The sequence below is a fragment of the Gouania willdenowi genome, chromosome 6 (assembly GCF_900634775.1).
Source record: "Gouania willdenowi chromosome 6, fGouWil2.1, whole genome shotgun sequence".
Classification (NCBI taxonomy): domain Eukaryota; kingdom Metazoa; phylum Chordata; class Actinopteri; order Blenniiformes; family Gobiesocidae; genus Gouania; species Gouania willdenowi.
In genome coordinates, this window is record NC_041049.1 from 69,752,934 (window position 1) to 69,775,753 (window position 22,820).

A 22,820-nucleotide genomic window follows, 5' to 3' on the forward strand; every position below is an offset into this window, starting at 1 on the left:
ATTATCCTTTTAAAAACAAGTTCTGATAAACTACGGCCGGGCCTGCAGAACGTCGCTGCGCCGAGTAGCACGTATCACATTCCAGAGTTTAGTGAAATGACTCAGTTCCACCAAGTAAAACAAATGAAATTGTGCGACGTAAAATGCTAATTCACGTTGAATTACCTGTGAAAGGATATATCACACGACTATGTATGTTCTGATAAATTTAGATATTACCTTTCCAAAAAGATCTCTGAGAGGCTCTTGACATCCACTCATAGTTACAAGTGTTTCAATTTACAGCCGGATTCAATGAGCATTAACAGAGGAGTAGTCATTTGAAAAATGGGGCCCCCTGGCCTGAGTGGCACATACGAAGTAATGGGCCCCATTTATATATTGGTATGTGCCAATGATTCGGTACCACCAACCGTCGTAATATTTGACTCACAAATAAATGAGAAAACTACTTTAATGGAAATTGCCTAAAAAATTGCATGAGGCATAATTGTAATCTACGTTGACTTACCTTTAAAACTATATATCACATGACTATGTTCCCATAAATTTGAAAAATACAGGAAATGTGGGGTGGGCCCCCGGACCCCATTTCAAAAGTAGGGCTTCGAGCGTCTCATCATATTAATTCATAGAGTATTCATACCAAACTGCATTCAGATCTAACGAGAACTAATGGAGGAGTAGTTATTTGGAAAATAAGCACCCCGTAACACGTACGGAGTGTTGGGCCCCGTTTATATATTGGTATGTGCTAATTATTCGGTACCACCAACCGTCGTAATATGTGACTCGCAAATAAATGAGAAATTGGCTTTTGTTTTTCTTTCTTTTGGAACCCCCAAATCGTAAATCGGGCTCTTGCGTCGATGCGATACATCCGTAGATTATAGCTACCAAATTTCAGCCCGATCCGTTCATGAATAACAGAGGAGTAGTGATTTTAACTAGTTTACACAACAACAAAGTGAGGGCCTTTAGAGTCCGGTAGCCCGGCCTAAAAAGAAGACTGAAAAGATGATACTCAAAAATATACACAACCTATCAAAAGTTTTAGAACACTTTTATTTTTCCAGTTATTTATTGCAATTCAAGTCATGCAAGTCCAATGAATAGCTGGTACAAATGTAAGGACTGAACAGCCAGAGGTTTAAAAAAAAAGGTTTGGTTATCAAAACTGAAAAATAATGTACATTTCAGAATTATACAAACAGACCAAAGTGGGTTCACAATTTAAAGCTGTTCTGCAGCAATGAAGGTAGAATCAGTTTGAAAGCTGGTGTTACTCGTTCCTACAGGTGTTCACACTTTTCTTGGTGTCTTCCAACCCCCTCTGTCTGTATAAAAGCTGTGTTGAAACACACTGTGGTTCCAGACCCTCATGAGCATCAGCTAAACATGGATTCCATCATTTCTTTTTCAACTCAAATTGCTTATTTCTTTTATGCTTTCATTTCAGAGTGCAATGACATAATAAACTGAATCACTTACAGTGAAAAAAACTGGATAAAGTGTGGCGTTCTAAAACTTTTGACCGGTAGTGGATATGCAACAGTTTGTAAATGAAAGGCAGCTTTAGCACTTGGTGCTGTGAAGGCTGTATATCGTATTTATTAAATAGTGGCACTTTTCCATAGCAAAAAAAAATCCTAATTCTTTTTATCATTTATGAATGGATTTATGGATGTGTGCTCGTTTTCTTTTCTCTTGCTTTTTTTTCCCTAAAAAAAACATGTACAATGGCACCTCATGTGGCCACTTAAAAAAATGAATAAATACACATTATTTTGTTCAAAAGTAGTTAGAAAGCCAATTAAAATGTTGTGCATTTTGAACATGTAGATAAGAGTTTGGAATATCCGAGTGCACAAAATGACTCCAAACACACACTAAAAATTGATAAAATAAGAACACATTAAAAAAAAAACTAAAACACAAAATTACTTCTAAAATGTATAAAATTGCACACAAATGACAGCCAAAATACACACAAAAACAGAAAATTATTAAATTGATGTGAAAAAGTGCAAAACAAAAATCATTGATCTTTCTTCTAATAATTCTCAAAGAAGTCATGATGCTAAATACTGACGTTAATTCTAAAAACATGCTAAGTTGTTTTGGATTCTTAACTGAAGTTAAAGCTTCTTTACTTTCATTTAATGCAATAATGAGGTTTGGTTTACATAAATCACAATAACAGCTCTGTTGTTATTTCATAGGATCTGAAGAAAAACGTAAATGAATTCAGTGCAGCAACACCAGTTTGTGTTCAGGAAGTTTTTCCAGTCGAATCCAAGTGGCAACTTTAAAAAAGCAACAAACAGAACCTTATAATGACTCAATAAAGGTTGTTCCACAAATGTTTGGTTTTTTGTTTTTTACAATCCCCAGTAACTGATGCAACTGTGAACACATTTCATTGATAGTGTGTGTTTCCTTAGTTTAACACGTGGACATTAATGATGCCTGTTTCCCAGACTTCCTGTTTCACATTATTATGATTTAAAACATTAACTCAAACTACAGAAAAGTCCCATCAGATGTTCATTCACGTGCTTCCACACAAGTAACAGCTGCAGGTTTTTATGGAGCTTAAAGTTTATTACAACACAAACTGCGCCACATTACCAGTAAAGATCTGTGTATCAGAGGCGACAACCCCAGTACACAGAAGGGTAATTATAGTAATCTCATATACATGTTTGTTTAGACCAGAGGTGGGCAACTGTTATTAACATTCACGTATAATAACCAATCTAAGGCATTAATACAGGACAGAACCAATGAGTTTGTTCTGATTTTATGGCCACTCTTTTAGTTGTTGTTTTGTGTGTTATCATTGTTGTGTGCTTTTCTAGTCATTTTTGCATTATTTTGTAGAGCTTTTTTATCAATTTGTGCGTTTTTGTTGTCGTTTTGTGTTTTGGAAATTTTTTTGTGTATTTTCCTTTCATTTTGTGTTTTCCCACCTGTTAAAACTTGCTTTACCTTCATCTTTTTCTTTCTTTTTTTTACTTTTATTGTTTTTTTTTCACTTTTCTGTATTCTGTATGAAACAGCTTTGAGTCCCTAAAAAATATGCTATATGATATTGATTATTATTGTTTTTGTTTCATGTGTTAAGAGTCATTTTGTTTATTTTTTTTTTTTTTTTTTTTTGTCATTTTGTTAAAATCTATCTTTTATTTACTTTTTCTCTCATTTTGTGTTATTTTATTGTGTGTTTTTCTGGTCATGTTGTGTATTTATTTATTTTTTTTGTCATTTTGTTTATATCTCTCTATCTCTATCTTTTATTTACTTTTTGTGTTATTTTATTGTGTGTTTTTCTGGTCATGTGTATTTTCGTTATCTAGTGTACTTTTTTGTACTTTTATATGTTTTGTTTTTTTTTTTGGAGTCTTTCTGTGCTCACTTAGGAGGGGCTGCACAAAATTATAAAGAGGTGCCACATATGTGACCCCCCCCTGGCCACGAGTGGCCCATGACTGGTTTAGAACGTGTGTACAGTATTTGTGCTTACACTGCTACTATATATAATAAAGTAAGACTGGATGTTAAATATTCCTGCATAGCAAAACGCAGCAGGAAATATTCATGATTGTGGCTCTGACTGTATCTTAAAAAACTAAATCTGGTTTGGTTTTACCATTAGGATGTGGTTATTACTCCCCAGTGCCATCGTTCTGGGGGACCCCCACTGTAGCTGAAGGTGGTTGAACACAGACATGTGGAGACAGGAGCATCTATAAGGGGGATAAAGGGGAGAGATTTTTGGGGTCCATCCATAAAGTCAGTAAAATGAATCTGTGATAAACACATTTATTTATTCATCTGAATAATATCCACTGTTATCCAGGAAGTGTCATCACATGACTTGTTCAGTGTCTAAAAAGGCTGAAAACACTTTCCTCATCACTTTCAACTATTTGAACAAATAACGTCTTGCTTCTCTACTGTTGAGTCTATAACAGTAGGTTGACCTCAGGAGAGCGCCAGATCCTGCCGTCAGGAAAGAATGAGTCAGAGGACAGAGGATGAGTCAGGGGCCACATGCTGAACACTGCTCTGCTCTCCATACTGTTTGTAGAATTATTGTCTGTTTAATCCCCATTCCATCTTTTTTTGTCTGAAAAGAAAAGAAACTTAGTTTATAACTATTATCCTTATTGCTGGGGCTGTTACTTCCTGATTATGGGAACTACTTCCTGTGGGATTAATATAAAAAAAAAAAAAAAAGGAATACAAAAGTAAAAAAATGGCAGAGCTTTGTCAAGAGGAAGAAAAGGTAAACGACAAGGTAACAGCGATGAGTAAAGTGACAAAAAATGATTAACAGGTGGCAAAAAAAATGGTCCAAAAGTTGCTAAAATGAGTGAAAAGCAGTGAAGAAAGTGGCAAAAAGAAATATATATATATTTAAAAAAGGGGGAAACAGGTGGAATGCAATGGCAAAAGATAGCTTAAATGAACCAAATGGGGCAAATAAATGTGGAGAAAAAAAAGGCAAAATTTTGGAAAAAATGAAATGTGTTAATCATGAAAAAATGGTTAAAGAATAGACAAACAAGCGTCAAAAAGAACTTGCAAAAATGGAAACAAAAATTGGGAAAAGCAGATATTTATTGGTAAAAGGAAGCTCAAATCTGAAATAACAAAAAGTGTAAATTTTTTGGGGAAAAGGGGCAAAAATGGGACAAAGGAAGTTGCAAAGTGGCCAAAAAAAAAGGTAAAAAGAGGTTAAAAAGTTTCCATCTTTTAAGGTTTTCTGGGAGTATAATATTTAAAATAAAGACGTAAAGAGCCACATGTTGAGAATCACTGACTTAATAACAGCTTTATCATGGTTTTAGTAAATTAATTTAATAAACTAAATTGGGAGTCAACAGTTGCCCCACCCTGAAAAACCCCCTCACTTTAATCGCTGCTACACCATGTGAAAGGAGGTCAATGTTGTAAAGCAACAACTTTACGACTGAATTTTGTTTTAATGTATTGTGTTAATTATGAAAGGAAATTGCCAGAACAGCCCTAGTCATGGGCGGGGCCAAAAGGGTGGCCCAGTGCCACCCTTAAAATCTGATTGGCCACCCCAAGTGCCACCCCATCTAGATTCACAAAAGACAACTGAAATTGTAGCTTGTAATTTAAAAAAAAAATTATCATTAAAACAGTGATAAATCTACAACTTTAACTAATATATACATGTATTTTTTTTGTCAGGATAAACTGTTTTTATGCTTTTAAAATGAATAGTCATGCATTCATCACTCTAATCACATAGATATTTAAACCTGGGTAGGAACATATCACATATATTTTATGCATTTTCTTTAGATGTTTAACACGTTTTGTTGCTTCAACATATAAGGGAAATAATGACATAATTGAGGGTAAACAGTGTTATTAACTGGGATTTTAAGTGAATTTTAATGTGCCCCCTTAATCCGAGTCTGTGCCCCTGCAGTGGCCCCCTAACCAAGATTTCCTAGTCCCGCCCCTGGCCTCTAGTACGGTGGTTGGGTGCTGTGCGCGTTCACGCAGCACTCTGGCCAGCCCATTCTGCCGGTGCGCTCGCTCCCGAGGCCGCCCAGTGGAAAAAGAGCCACGCACACGCACACGCACACGCAGAGAGAGAGAGGCTAACAATCCCGCAGACACCGCGGAAGTCTGCGCTCTCTGTGCGGATACCTCTGCGTCGCCACCTCCGAGGACCACGGAGTGAGGAGTGGATTAATTCATGAGCTCCGTGGAGCGGCGGCGGCGGAGGGATACGGAGGCGGGGGCGGAGGACGGAGGTGAGAACAAAGTTGGTCACCGAGCGGCTCCGGTGGAGCTCCGTTAGCGGTAAAACGTGACGCTGTACCGCGAGGAGCTTTAAGTTTGTCAGCGTCACTAAACTAAAGCATAAACTAACATAACAAACACTTTAAAAGTACAGACAGCTCGGTGGGACTCCTCGGTAACGTGTGTGTGGATCGTCCCGAAGTTTAAAGTGTTTATTAAATGAAGAAAATAGTTCGTCTTTAAACCCCGTTGATGACTTCTGTCTAAAGTAACTATCAGACGTGAAAGTAACGGATTACATGTGCTCACGTTACTGTCATTGAGTTACTGTTATGAGTACTTGCACTTTTATTTTCTAATAGTATATTTCTAAATCAGTAATTATACTTAAGTACGTTTTAAAAGAAGTAAATTAATTAATTACATTTCCCAACCGTTAATAATAATAATAATTTTCTCAGTAACTTCTGTGTAAATTATTATTTTTTATTTTACTTTATTTGTTTTAAAATGATCAACGGACATTGTGAAACTACAAAAAAAAAAAAAATTAAATGGCCAGACAACAATTAATATAAACGTAATGCACAGCAGCAAAACAGCATTAATAAATATTAAATACCCTTTATTTTCTCAGTTTTAGAGTTAATAAATGTAGCTATATTTAGAGCCTGATCATTAAAAAAATAAATGTATATATTTTTAATTTAATTCATTGGTGTTATTTTGATTGAAAAATAATATTAATGATTGGACCTTTTTGACAAACCTTTTATTTTATACACATACCTTTGTGGAAAATAAATTAAGTTCCAATTGTGGTAGATTGTGTCTGTTCTTTTTAAAGTTTCTACATGAGATGTTTACTGTACGCAAGGAAACCGTGGGAAGATTTATTACCAAAAAATAAACATGAGGCAGGGATGAAAGTAACTACTAGTAACTTTTACTTTGAGTATTATTTAATTGAGCTACTTTTTACTTGTACTTGAGTACAATTTATATCAAATAACAGTACTTCTACTTGAGTAGGATATAGTAGTACTCTTTACACCTCTGATAACTATAACCATCAATAAATAAATAAAAAATACTGATTTAGAAATACACTCAAAAAAGTACAAGAACCCATGACAGTAACGTGAGTACAGTACTTGTAATCCATTACTTTCATCTTTGATTATAACCAACAAATGAAACGCAACAATATTTGCAGGTTTTCACAGTTTTTCCTGTTGCTAATATCACATGATTGTAGTCATTTTTAATGTGAAACTGTTGAAAAACAAAAAACATTTTTTTGCAAAATTCTTCAATTTATCTCAAATTATGACATAATATTTACCTTCATTAAATAGAAATTGGTCACAAAATCTAGGAAATGTAAAGTGAAGATCCTGTTGGGACTGATATTTATTACTTATTACTTGGATATGGTTGGTTTCGTACATGTTTTTGTATTTTATATATACGCTAAAATGTAGACGATGGCACAATAATGTTGAAATGAATCGTTTTCTTGCATAAAATCTGTGGCCCACTTAAGATCAAACTGCTCCGTATTTGGCCCCTGAACAGGTGTAGTTTACTACCCCTGATTTATTCTATTGTTCAAACAACCCTATTACTTGAACGCCTGAACATTTACTAATGTGTATTTATTTAAACTTATTCATTCATAAAGTCCTCCTACTGGTGGAGGTAAGCTATGTCTCCGGCCTCAGCAAATATTGTCATAGAGATCATAACTCTAATATTACCTCACACTATAGTAACAACCATCCACTCATGTTATAACCTATTTAACCCCACGCTTGTATCACTTTACAAGGTTTTTGACAAAGTAGTGACTCACAAAATAATATTTAATGTATTCTGTTGGCATCGTAAAGTACTGTAATTAGCATTTTGCATCATTGTCATTACAAACTAATGAAGAATAATAGAATAATAAAGACTTCATGTTTATACATCAGGTACAGTTTTATATGAGTCTCCCGATCAATATTGATATTGGATATCGGTCCGATATTAGCAAAAATGCAAATATCAGATTATATGGGGCTGCGTCTAAAATCTCTAATATAATATATTGTTTTTATTAGATTTATTGAGATTATTTTTTCAGGTTTTCTAATTAATTAATTTATTATTTATTTTTAAATTAATTGTAGAATATGATGTTGTATAAGGTTAAAAGATTAATAATAAATAAGTATACCAAGCTTTGTTATTTGTAGAAATCCTAAATCGTGGAAGGTTGTTTTATTTAGCAAATGAAACATGTGTATAATTAAAAAAAAAATAATAATGTACAATAGTTTTTCCCCATTTAGTTTTTTTATGTAATCGTTGGGTGTAATAATCGAAATCTAATTTCAATTAATTGCACAGCCTTATTACAGGCAGAGAGAGACGGATAAATAGAGAATTTTAAAATAAACTTAATTTATCGGCTGATAGCGATTATTGTAAAATGCCGAATTTCAGCTGATTATCAGTTGATCTTTGCTTCTTATACTTAGTCACTAATGAAAGGATGTCACAGGAAAATAAATATATATATATATATATATATATATATATTTTTAATATATATATCATTTAAAATAACGGTTTCAGTATCAGTTCTTCCTCGTCTGTGAACCAGTATTGATAAGCACTAGAGCTGGGCAATATATCATGATTCAAGATAGATTTACTTTTTTTATTTTAAGATATGCGTTTTGATCCATATTGCCCAGCCCTAATAAGCACAACTTAAATATTCATGCCAAAGGAAGCCTGCCTGTGTTTTTGTGTCAAAGGTGCAGGTCAGTGAAAGTGCATCCAGCGGCTGTAAATCACTAAACACTCTGCGCTCGTCCCCTCTTGTTTACACTCATTCCTTCCTCCTGTTTTCATTAACAAGTCCACAGTGTCAACAAAAGGCCGGCGTGCCACATTGTTACTTCTTCACCTGTTTACAGCAAGCGGAGCTGGAGAGGAGGCAAACGTCGACGATTTGTCACATTTCAGATGAGCAGATTTGTGCCTCGGAGAATACGCGTAATAAATATTTGTCAAATTGTTTCCTAGACTTCAGAATTGGGAACTTTACTGACATTCTTTGTGAAGAGCAACTGGAAAATAGTGTGAGGTTCACACTGATGCTTGCCAACACCATTCACATGATCAATATTTGTCACTTTTGGCGTCAGGCAGAAATACTTTTAATATTTTTTCATCTTTTTGATTGACTACAGCAGTGGTTCTGAAACTTTTGAATCCAAGTTCCCTTTTTGTACGACTAGATCATTTTTGCTCAATTCTGTGGAAAAACAACTACAGAGCATAATGATGGAATAAATGAGTGATAACACACATTTTAAAGACTCTCATTTTGGAAATAAGTGAATGAAACAGTGGCCACGGTTACATCACAGATGTTTTTTTTTATAATTCAGAATGAGTTATTCTTAATGAAATCATTGAGAATTAAAGTGTTCCGCTTTGTGTTTACATGGTAATAATAATTCCAAATTGAGGTTTACATGGAAAACCGGTTTATTCGGCTTTATTTAATACCGCTTTAGGTCTGGGGGTTGGAAGGTTCTGATTGGACAAGGGGTGAACGTGACGTATCACGTCTATCGGGAAAAACACACAACAAACCTGTTATTGTCGGCTGTAACACAGAAGACCACATGAGAACAGTTTACATCTTTATTTTGATTGTAGTTTTTAAGCAACAGCTCGACAATATCACACACGTAGTGGAAGTCAGATGAGACCTAATCATCGGTAAATAAATCTCAGTTAAACTCTGAAAAACATAACCAGAAATAAAGCCTGTTCCGTTTGCCGATGTCCGTGTGTGTAATTAGACAAAATAAGTAATACAAGTATGTATGATTCGTCCTGATATCGCATCAGATCAGTATCGGCATCAACCAATACTCAAGGCTGCAATATTGGTATCGTATCGGAAGTCAAAACGTTGTATTGGGACATCACTAATGAAAAGAAGTGGATGAAGCATAAATATAATGAAAATGGTGACCTGGTGTGGGAATGGGTAAACTGAAATTTTGAAAATGGAAAGTTGGATTTGCTAAAACAGATGTGGACGATATGAGTGGAATTTTCCTTTTGGAGTTGGAAAATAAATATATACATTTGTTTAGAGGAATTCTGAGCCTCACAGCTTGTGTTTAAATATCAACTCGGCCTTCTGTGACCACCCCCCCACCCACCATACACACACACACACACACACACACTCTGATGTCACATTCAAAACACAGACCAATACGTTTATTTTTTGGAAATTAAAAAGACATAAACAATGAGATCATTTTTCCCATGGCTGAATACTGGAACGTTCACCCGAGCTCTGAAACAAATTGGAGAAGAATGTGTCATGATGTGACTTTTGATCTTTGACCTGATGATGGGGCCCCTAATGCCCTAATGTGAGGTAACAGGTGTGACCTGCAGGTTAAAGGCTGTGTGTGCACTAAACCCCACAGTCCCAGTGTAGCATAGCAGAACAGATAGCAACTTTAGCTTTACATATGGACATTTCATATTACATTCTTTAATGTGTGTATTAGGATTTTTGTATTTTTTTTCCTTGTAGAACTAATTAAAGTCTGTGTAAAGCAAATTCAGCCATTTCCTTCTAAACACATTAAATAGTAGGGATGCACCGAATATTGCAAAAAAAGCAACATTCGGCCTTCGGTTTAGTGAGTTAAAATCAACGCCGAATAGTTGCGTGTGACGCAATCAAACAACGTGCAGTGATTTAGAGTCGGAAAAGTGTGTGTGTGTTGCTGCAGGAGCAGAGCAGCAGCAGCTCCTCCTCCTTACCGATCTCCATCGTCCGTCACCGCGTAAAAGTTGGAAACCGTTCAATTCCACAACCAAGTCCGTTGTTAGCGCTGTGAGCCACAAATCCGTAAACGTCCCCATCGTTTCCTCCTCAGTTTACAAGCTGCATAAACTGGTTTAGCATTAGCACAGAGTGCTAACAGCTGATGTGTGTAAACAATGGGTTTGTGGCTCCACGCAGTGACTCCCAACATGATCGGCAGCAGAAAAAGTAGCGCAGTTTGTATTTACATAAATGGCAATAAAGCATAATATATATAGTTTGAGAGGGAGGAGCTCACATTCTAGGAGGCGTGTTAGGTGACGTCACTTTTTACCAAACGTGGAATAACAAGGGAGGGAGGAAATAGAACTTTGTCCTTCTGAATGAGGCTAAAGGAATATATATCACTGTAGCAAAACTATTATAAAGTGATTTTTTTTTCATCATACCTCTCCTTTAATGCACTTCAGTTTTTTTTGAAGGCATGTTTTGTTTTATTTGAAGGGCTAATATAAATGAAAAACTTTGTTGTGCTTTTTTTGAAAAGCAAATGCTACTGGAATATTTAAAAAACGTCAGAATAATCAATAAACATTTACTTTCTTTAAAAAACATGTCTATAAATTTAATCTAGGCTATTTATGCACGATTTAAAAAAAATAGTGAAAATCTTAACCGCATTCAATATTCGGTATTTAGTATTATTTGGTGTTCGACCAAGCGTTTCTATTTTCTTCGGCTTCGGCCACAAATTTTCATATCGGTGCATCCCTAATTAAATAGGTCATAAATGTATTCCGTAAAACATGTAAAAATCCATTCAACCATTTATAATGTAATTGTGAAGCTATGGCTTCACAAACTGTGTTTCTAATGTCTGTGTTCAGGATTTAATGGGTGGGTCAGAAATCATGGCTGCGTTACGTAACGGAGCCATCATTAGCATAAACCCGACCTGCTGCTGAAGCACATTAAACTTCCGTGACCTCCAGCGGGCGCAATTTGGCCCCTAGCCGAAAACAAACCACATATTTTGAAAACGAGGGGAAAAAACGTGTTTGTTGGTGCCACTTTTTTATTAGGCCGGGCTACCGGACTCAAAACGCCTCACTTTGTTGTTGTCCTTCTTCTTGTTGTGTACACTAGTTAAAATCACTACTCCTCTGTTATTTGTGAATGGATTGAGCTGAAATTTGGTAGGTATAATCTATGGATGCGTACACAATTGCAGATTACGATTTTACGTCGCACAATTTAATTTGTTTTACTCGGTGGAGACGTTCGGTGCGGAGACGTTCCGCTGGCCCGGCCGTAGTTCATCAGAACTTGTTCCATGAAATGAGCACTTTTTTTTGCACTGCGATTGGGTATTTGGCCTCTAGCGGGCACAGTTCTGACTCTACCTGGGAGAGATGCACATATTCAGACTCGGGCGGAGCAGACCTTTCCACTGAATCCTTGTTTGGCCCAATCCGAGCACTTTTGTAAAACCAATGGGAGAAACACTATCAACGCTGGAGCCACTTTCACACTGCTCTCTCCCAAAGACACAGTACACGGAGGCGGCGCCCTTTTTTCATTTTTTTCAACCAATTTCAACCTTTTTTTAATCTTATTGCCAATGTTCAGGCATTGCAAGGTTAATGTTTGGCTAATGCTGGGTTAGTGTTAATGCTAGGCTAATGCTATTGCTACGTTAATGCTATTGCTCACTTCCAGGAGGCTCCATGGACCGCCATTGCTGTAAAAAAAAAAAAAAAAAAAAACCATTGTAGTGAACGGAGTTGTCACAACTCTCTCTCTCTATACAGCTCTGGGTTTAGCTAGTCACACCAATGCAACGAGATTTAAGAACTAAAAGCTGAATCTGTGGAACATTGTGATTTAACATAGGTGGATATTCTCCTGCCAGCAGCTTCACCCTGAGGGGTTAATAAAATAAAAGCTGAACCAGGGTCAGCACTGCAGTGATGTCAGGTCGTTTCATGGTTTACATCTTCCAGACGTCCATTCTTTAATTGGGGAAATCTCCACAGTCGCTCTCTGGTGTTTGCTGCACATCTCATGGTGAGGAATTTACTTCTTTTAATGTTGTCAGTGGAAAGTTTTGGGGAAAATTGAGCTTTAATGGACTTCTGGGGTTATAGAGAGACGATAAAAATGATTGTCTTTCTGCAGTAAGTAACCTTTTAAGGTTTTGCTCCACTTTAGAAAAATGACACCAAAGAAAGGGTTGATATGGAACGTTTGCGTAGGGAAATCCTTGACTTATGCAGTGTTGCTAAACATTTGAGTCTTTTACATGTTGTTTTCTTTATGTATTTCCTTTCAAAAGCTGCATATAATAAATGCTCAGCCTTTACTGCACCCCCTGACCCGGGAACCATCAATGCTTATTTCCAGCTGTAAGACATTCCCACCCTGTTATGTTCTGTTATCTTCCAGGCTCAACAGGAACAAATACAAACTGGCAGTTCTCAAAACATCCAGGGCCTTGAGCTAAAATGGTCAAACTAGAATATTGTTTCAATAAAGGATAAATGGTACATTTGTAGGATTGGTTAAATTTAGGGATGTAACGATTCACTATTTTACAAAATGAGACTGTAGACAAATGATGACTGAAAAATATTCCTTTATTTTTTTGGGGTAAATTAATACTGTATTATTTTCCTTTAATTTTTCATTGTCAAAATAATTCCTTGATAAACTTTTCAAAACAATACAATTTAACTAAAAATAAATCTTGACCGAAATAAATAAATGAATAATACAAATGAAGAAGCCTATTAATTTAAATTCTGGTTCTATAGTAAACAATGCAAAACTACATAATAGTTATTTTTCTTTTTAAAAGTGCAACTGAAAATGTATTTTGTGCCTTAACAATTGGACTTAAAAAAATAAAAAAAAAAGTCATTGCACTGATTTACCTCAGATACTTGTTTGGACCAGCAGAGGGCGCTGGTAACCCAGTGGTCGGTTGGCCTGCAGAAATTCTTACAGTGAAGAAGAGATGCTATGCTAGCAGACAGAGCTAATAGAAAAACGTGACTTTTACAGATATTCACGTAGTATTACAGATATTCTTTCGGTGCTAAAGGGGTAAGGAATCATTTATGAACATGTTTAAGTGTAGAAGGTGGCCAGGAAAGTAGTAGCAGATTCTGCCGGCCGGTACAGTGCTGGACAAGAGAAGGGATAAATATATCTGCTGTTTAAAGAAGTACTGCGATTCAATTTTCAAAGTATCGATGTCAATCGTGATACCTATGAATCGATTTTTAACTGGCTTACGATTAATCGTTACATCCCTAGTTAAAATAAATGAATAGATCAATTAATTTACAGTAAATTATTGATTCATAAAATACAAAAAAAGAATTGATCATTTTTGGTCTTTATTGCATGTATAAAACAGTGCCGTGGGCTCAATTCTTAACGCAAACATTAATATTTTTAATACTGTACCAAGCAAGATATATTTTCTACTGTTTACAGCATTAGATCTCTAAAAAATCTCTCCCATAATTAGGGCTGCACGATTTGGGCTAGAATGATAATCACGATTATTTTGATCAATATTGTAATCATGATTATTCTCATAATTATTTATCATGTTAGGAAAAAATCAGTATTTCTTTTGCACTACTTTGAAAAAACAAATACAATATATGAACAGTTTATTGTGGAAAATAAAACTTTAAATAAAAATCATACCAAAAAAAAGAAAAGAAATGCAACCCAATAATTTTAAATGTACCAAGGGTTAACTGAATAAATACTGTACACTATCACAGATGGCTTTCCAGAAATGCAACTCAGTGGAAACAATTACATCTGTCATCAATCCACCAACTGACTAAAAGCTGACGCTGACTAAAGGTTGAGAAAGTGCCCGATTTGTTTTGCAGCAGAGCCCACATTTTAATTGAAAATATTGCAGATGATCAGGTTAATTTAATCGTGGCAATCAAAATTGTGATCATGATTAAAATTTGATTAATCGTGCAGCTCTACCCATAATAAAGTAAACTTGGTACTGTGACTGAAATATCCTTCACTGAAACGATAATTACATGGAATCAAATTGAATCACGTATCAATTTGTGTCCTTCTGATCTGTATCAAATTGATTTCCATCTATATATTAACAAACAGTATATGTAGGGGTGGGCGATATGGGAAAAAAAAAAAAAAAATTTCTTCATAAGATCACGATTTTATCACAATTTTTTTCATTCATATTATTTAGACTATTTTAAAGTTATTTACTAACAACACAAACCAATTCACCTATTCAAAACCATCGCCCTAAAAGGAAAAAAGGGATAAAAGATCATTTAAGTCAGAATACTTTTAAAACATGTTTAAAAATATATGTAAGCGATGTAGCATTAGCAACACTTGCGTCCTACTTTAGGCTTTTGAGCCCCTCATTTCCCACAGTTTGGACAAACACATCTTTTACAAGATAACATGTTCCTGCTTTGGTTACATTAGGCCTGGGTGATATTAAAACCAATATTCATATCTCAATAATTTTCCTCAAAATTGGTGATGTAAACTCAATTTATTTTAATATTTTTCAACATAGTTTTACAAGAAAAAACAATAATGGGTCAAAGTCAGTGGATAAAAATGCCCCAAAGACCATTTTATTAATTACTATCAGCACAACATCAACAATTTCAATTTCTTTTGACTTTTTCCTTTATTGAGGCTGAAATGTCTGGTTAAATTTTGAAGTGTTGTTAAACCACATTCAGGACGTTGTCCCTTTAAGATTTGTGTAAACAGTCCCGTGAGTTGCTGCAGCGGAGCAGAGTTAGTTATAGAAGAGAAATACATGCAGCATATGTCTTTGTGTTTAAGACTCAGAACTATTGGAGTTTAACAGAGGACAGTTGGACATCTGCGCTGAACCTCCGACAGGCAGAGAAAGCAGCACCGTTGGTAGATCGTCGTCATGTTTTTATCCTCAACGGTCTAATATCGTCAGACCGCACACCCTTACGCATTACAAATAACTGAAAATACATACATACAGTACATACTTTAAGTCTCGTGATTTGTGAGATGAAGCCTAAATGAGACTTTCATAGATTTTATTGGATTGTAATCACAAGATATTGACCTTAAACTTGACTTTCTAAAAACTTTTCCCAAACTCTTCTTTGCATGAAGAAGAACAGACAAAGGGTTTGTATCAGGATGGGGTGATAAAGACAAGTACCAGAGAGATCAGGGTCCAAAACATCCCAGTCAACCCAGACTGAAAGACGTTTTAGTTTATTATTAGTATAAAACAAAGTGGATGGAGGCATGACTGATATGCCACAGACAAAAACATATTCAAAGCTCACTGCATTTGTTATGTAGCATTCTAAGGCAGTTGGATCATCATGCAGAGTTTGGAGAGAAATACCTTCCATTGTTTACCACCTCCCCAATTGTAAATAAAAAATCCACAGCACAGCATAGCCTGACACGGCGAAGCTCAACACAAATAATCCTGTTTTGTGCTGCTCAAATTGAATTTACAGACTGATCCTATTTTCAAGTTACCCAGCGGAGTGAAGAACAGCTCAAATTTCCAAGTGAACTCACTGGCCTTCTTTTGACTCAGCGACACAGTGTGCACGACCTAACCAACACATGCACATCTCCCCACCAATAAGTGTCTGTGCAGTATTTTTCCAGACTGCGTGAATGCCTGTTTTTTTTCTTTTGGGGCTTGAGATAATCCAACGCTTCAATATTTCAGTCTTGTTCCAGTGGATAAAATGTCCTTTTATTTTAGACTAAACAGGGTATTTAATTAGTCACAATGCAGTTAGAAACTTAGTGGAATTCTTCTCTGAACTGGGACTGCAGCACCCAGGGAGGGTGAGAGGGTTTAGGGTCAAGGACCCACATTGGTCGTGTAGCTTTCTTTTCTCAAACCCTCCAGCACTCCACTAGACTACCATTGCTCTTCATATTATCTCTGATTGGCTCATTTACCATCATTCCACTATTTAACCACCTTAAAATTAGAGTTTTTAGAGATTAGATTAAAGATTTTAGTCTCTTTGCATTTTTTGTGACATTTAATTTTTTTCATTTGTTTCAGTCTAACAAAAAAAAAAGTTAAAACATAAATCACAATTTAAAAATATATGAAGACTGAAACAGGCAGAAGCAAATATGCTTATATGGCTGACATAAATCATAACATTCAAGTTACCGTTCTCAATAATATACACAAAAGAAGTACGTTTGAGTTGCCTTTTCTCAAATAATGCAAATATATATATATATATATATATATATATATATATATATATATATATATACTGTAGACACACACATGCTTTCCTTTATATACAACCTTTAACAAAAAACATAAACATATTTCTACTGCTTCACATAACTGTCCAAAATATATTGTGACATTTTCCTTTTGAAAAAGTGTGTCACTCATTTGTATTTTAGACATTTTGTTTACAAAAAGATGAAAGAAATTAGCCAAACTAAATAAACCTTTTCATTCCATCTATCTCTTAACCTGGTAAGAGCCAGATTGATGTGTAGCCCCTCCCTCTAACGCCAGTTCTCCATGTCGATCTGGGTCTGGCAAATCCTTTCAGAACCAGGGAGGGACATGAACAGAATGCTTGAAGCTGATTGTTTTAGCCAATCACACGATAACAAATGATGGTGTCGTCATCGGCAACCGCCGCACAGACGCTGCTACTACAACAACAAGGCTCCACTATCTTTTGGGATAGTAATGCTGTGGTCATTATGTCGTTGAGTGACTTTTGCCGTTTTTGCAACACGAGTATGCGAGTTAAGGGCACGTTAACCATCCTCCTGCGTCGACATCTTTCTATTTTGACTCAGAGCTATGCTAATAGCGGTAGCTCAGCTAGTTCCTCTCTCCACAACTGCGCATACGCCAGTTTTGCTTCAGTGCTTCTGCCTTCGTCACACCTGGATATCCTGACACTGCCTCATGATTGGTTCTAATCGGTTTCGAAAGGCAAAGGCAGGAATAGCAAAGAAAGATTCTGGTGTTTGTGAACACCAGGAGAATCCATCTTGCAGGCAAGGTTATCGATCTCTGCCTTGCCTGTTGAAAAAATGTGTCTGAGAATAGTTTGAAAAAGAGAATGTAGCAGATGAAAAGAGTTTGGTGTCTGTGTGTTTGGCTAGCTAACTGGGAAACCAGAAACAAAGGAGTGTATTAGCGAGTCCCCTGACTAGTTATTGGCATTTAGCCAGAAAGAGAAAGGCAGTAGAAAGAACTAGAAGGAGAAAGGAATGAGAAGATACTGTGATCTTAGAACTGCAGACTTGGTTCAGCCTAGCCAATGAGATTTAAGCTTGCAAACATGACAGCAGAACATGACACATTGTTCAGTTAATTTCACACACAGGCTAGTAGAACGGTTAAAAAATTATGATAATCCCTGCACTTGAGTTTTTGCTTGCGTGAAAATTCTCGACCAGTGCCTGGGAGAGACTAGGGCTCGCAAAGATAAAAACAAATGTAACCCAGGAATAATTCTATGACTAAAGCTGGCCGGGTTGCAACAGTACACACATGCTGGAGTCATGTGATCAGTCTATGATCATAGAAAACAGCCTGCGAGAGAATTCACGTTCTGAAACAGAAAAATCAATCTGACCCATTTCTTTTTTTTCTCTGTATGTAAATTTCTCACATGCATGTTTTTGGACAGTATCACACATTTACACAGCATTTTTCACCAGAAAATGATTCATTATTAATGACGTAATGGTTCAATAACGTGGATAATCGTGTTGAAAATCTCACTATGTGTAATGGATCGAGTAGTAATCATGCTATCCTGTGACTGAAAATGAATGCAGAGCTTCATCCGAAGTGTGGTTTTAATGTGTTGTGATGTAAAAATAGTTCATGTTATTATTATGACTGCATTCAAATATGATAAGACTGGTACAAAGACGGGTTTAATTGATGGTGTATTAATCAATCTGGTGGCCATCACGGCAGATACATCTATTTATTTATTTATTTATTTATTTATTTATTTTGACATTCAGAGCAAAATCACATCATTGTTTTTTTTTTTGTTGTCCTTTTGCATGCCGGAAAGGGCGACGGAAAAAAGCATTATGCTTATCCAGATCCGTCCCCTGATTTGAACACAGATAATTTTACATCAAACCTCGTTTCTTCCCTTGTCAAACATTCTCATCTTCTTCATAATTTCATCTTTTCATTAACGTTTTTTTTTTTTTTTGTCCTTTTTTATGTGATGTGTTCACACCACGGCTCCGTGTTTCATGCAAAACATTAGATGATTTGCCAGTTAGCGGTGATTAAAGGTTTGACAAATAATGTTTTGGGATTATATCACACATTTCCATGGTATTTTTACAGTTTAAACGGGTGACTTTACGTTATATGCTTTAATGATGCATTTAAAATGTAAAGTTAATTACAGTATTGAATCTATTAACTAGATTAGGGATCAACCAATATGGGTTTTTTAGGGCCAATGCCGATACCGATTTTTTTCCATTAGCCTTAGCCGATGATCGATACAGACAGCCGATTTTCTTGACCCAATACTACTTTTGCTCCCTCAAATTACATCATAATAATTACACAAAGATGATAACAAACAAGTCTCAATTTTTAAAAAAGGAACATTTATTGAAATTAACAAAGGTGAGGTAGAACGAAACCAAAAAAAAAAAATTAACAAATAATAAGAACATGTAAAACAAAAATAAAGTGACACATCTCATTAAATATTATGAAAGAGAAATGTTCGTCCATGCCCTGAAAATAGCTTTGACAAAAGTTGGCCTGACTAAAGATATATTTAATTAACAGGATTATTGAGTATAAAGATATATAATTATAGTATTAAACACAAAAAGAAACCATGAATAATAATCCAATCCAACACAAGTCCAGAACATAAATTAACAAAGGAAAATAATGTGATGTGAGATGCGCATTAAGCAACAAACTGTTCAAGTTTCTGTTCTAAATTACATCAACATTAACAGGAATAAATATTATGGATGGAATTGGACATGTTTGTCTATTTGTCCACTTTGTAGACATTCAGTCACCAAGTTCCCAGTTAAAAATGGTGTGTAAATGTGAAATAACGTCATGTGAAGCATTTCTGTGTCATGTTGGGGCCGGATTTTTACTAAAGAGAGAAAGACACAAAAAAAAGTCATATTAAATTTTTCGTTTCAGATTACAAATGTGTTTTTTTCGTCCGTTTTCCGCATTCACAGAAAATCGGAATGCGTGTGTCGCACCTCTGCGATGACTTGACCCAATGACACTCAGCAGTGTTTATATACTGTAGCTTCTGATTAGCACCACCTGCCCTTGTTAACACACCTGAATCAAGAAAACGCACACACGCAACACAGGGGAGGGGATAAATATGTTAAGATAGAATATATCCTCGAGTGCATTTTTTCTTAAATGTGGGTACGTGTACCCCTAGGGTTACGCAATGGCACTACAGGGGGTACTTGAGAGAGAGAGTGAGTGGAAAATGAACAAAGTATCAGTCTTGGTCCCACCCCAGTCGTGAGATGACTGGAAATTATAAAAACTATAGAAATCAATCTATTCAGGAGCTACTAAGTCTTTCTCAACCTTTGGGTCGGGACCCCATGTGGGGTCGCCTGAAATTTCTGAAAAACTTCAAATAGATTTTTTAAATTTGTTAATTATTATATTTTTTAGAAAAATTAAAACGCAGACAATCTTAAATGACTGTTTTCTATACTTTCACTTTGTGAAATATAAATCTGGTTCATCTACAATGCAGTTATTTTTTATTTTTTTATCTGAGCTCAAACATGATCAAAAACTAATTATTTGGAGTCGCCAGAAATTCTTGATATCAAAATGGGGTCACGATCCAAAGAAGGTTGAAAACCACTGCGGTAAAACTCACTTATTTACAAAATGAGATTCTTTAAAATGTGTGTTATCATTCATTTATTCCATCATTATGATCTATAGTTGTTTTTAAATAGTTTCATTATCAAAATGTTGCAGTCAGACAAAGGGGGGACTTGGATTCAGAAATAAGGGTGTAAGAACCACTGCTCTAATGTATTTACACAGGCCATACATGCATAATTAACTTATACCAGCACATGATCTCCCCTTTGGGTAAATAATATTAGAAGTTAATCACCTGTATTGACACGCGATAGGGACTGGGTTTAACCCTGTAGGTTAACCACAATGTAGTGACTATTACTATTTCTATTAATTCACAGCTAATCATTATATCATACAAAGGTTTTTGGTTTTGCATGTTACTGTATTGTAATGTAAAGGCTAATATAAATGTATATAAATCAGTACACATTATTAATCATTTAGTACATAAATTACAAAGGTTTGTCTGAGTAACTTAGTAACTGAGTTAATCAAAATTAAATGTTAAATTGATAAATAAAATAATTATAATTAACTGTAAAAAAAGTTATTAATGAAAGTTTCCAATGTGTGCAGGTTGTACCGTCTCTTTTTATAAAATCTAACTGCTGTATTGTGTTTCTTCATTCAGACTCAGAGTAAAAATAGAAGCAATTGGAAGCTTTTGCATAAAACAAAGAATTTTAACAAGCTCGAAGCAGAGATGTACTGCAGTGTCTAATTACTAAGCAGCTTTCAGTTGCAGTGCACATTTCAAAGGAAGGTGCTTTCAGTTTGGCAGGATTGCTAATGCTTACCCCTTCGCAGTTTGGCTTTATGGTTTTTTTTTTTTTTTTTTTTTTTTTTTTCTTTTTTTTTTTTTTTTTTTTTTTTTTTTTTTTTTTTTTTTTTTTTTTTTTTTTTTTTTTTTTTTTTTTTTACCTTGTTTGCACATGCTGTTGAAGGTTAACACTACAAGAAGTGCAATCTTTTAACAGCAATGCATATTTTATTATTGCAATTAAATAAATGAATTTATTTCATTGCATAATTGTGACCATCACCAGCCCTCCCTAGGGAAGGGTAAATACTTTATTAAAGGGAGGATGTAAAAGAGAGAGGGCAGTGTTACACCAGGGTGAGGGGGGTGGGGGGGGGGGAGTTAACAGGGAGGAGGGATACAAGATAGGAAAACGAATGGGTGGGGAATAATCAATAAGTTTCAAGTGATGTGATGTGAAATTGTGGTTGTGTATATTGTGCTTATTGTTGTGTTATCAAGCCAGTCTGGTGACCAGTGTGCGGCTTAGGAATAATGGTGGTGGCTGTGAGCAGAGGAGGAAGTGAGTGGAAGTTACATAAAACAGGTATTTGGGAACAACGTGTCTATGGTTGAGCCCAGTATGAGTGTTATCCCACAGCCCGAGGCCAGTGCGTCCATGACAAATGTGATTCCAAGAGCCGCTACTGCAAAACCCATGAGCCGCCCCCGGGCCCGAAGAAGCAGTCGGGCCAGCAGAAAGAGCGAGAGGTCTAGGGGCCCCCGGCGACCACCCCACGGCCAAGCAGCCCCCCGAACGCCCCCAAGGTCCCAAGCCGAGAGGCTGCCATTGCCCCCCCCATACACACCCGAAAAGCCCCCAAGGAGCCAAGGACCCAGCGCACCACGCCACCGACTCCAACCCCCAACCCCCAGGCCCCCCAGCCCCCCACCCCCCCACCACCACCCACACCCCCGCGCCCAGCCCCCCGAGGGGAGGGCCCAGAGAGCCCCCCGCCCGAGACCCCAGCGGAGGAGCCAAAGCCCACGCCCAGCAGACGACCAGAGCCACGCCGAACAGGCAGCCGGCGGGCACCCGCCGGTGAGCCCAGAGCCAGCAAGGACCCGACCCCAGGCCAGGAGGACCCGGAATGGATGCAGCACCAGGAGCAGCCCGCCCAGGGCGAACGACCACACCCCAAGCCGCATAAGGCACCAGGGGGCCGCTGGGAGTCCCCCCGCCAGTCCCCAGGCACCCCAACCTAGCCCCCCCAGACGGCACAAGGCCAGCAGCCCAGGGCCCGCCGCCCCCCGGACAGCGCAAGCCACGGGGCAGCGCCCCCCGCCGGCCCGCGAGCAACCGGCGACCCCCACCGCGGGGACGGAGGCACCCCATCGGCACACATCCAGCGCGGGACAGCAGCCCCCAGCCAAAGATGCCCCGGACCCACCCACCAGTCCGCAGATGG

At 36.8% G+C, this 22,820-nt stretch overlaps 1 protein-coding gene across 1 annotated transcript in view; it reads left to right on the top strand.

Annotated features, from left to right (window-relative positions):
• The first annotated feature begins 5,565 nt into the window (after positions 1–5,565).
• peak1 (pseudopodium-enriched atypical kinase 1) overlaps positions 5,566–22,820 on the top strand; it is a 109,650-nt gene continuing 92,395 nt past the window's right edge. Inside the window, exon 1 of the mRNA XM_028450314.1 lies at positions 5,566–5,801. The gene's annotated coding sequence lies outside the window, so the exon portion shown is untranslated. The remainder of the gene's footprint in view (positions 5,802–22,820) is intronic.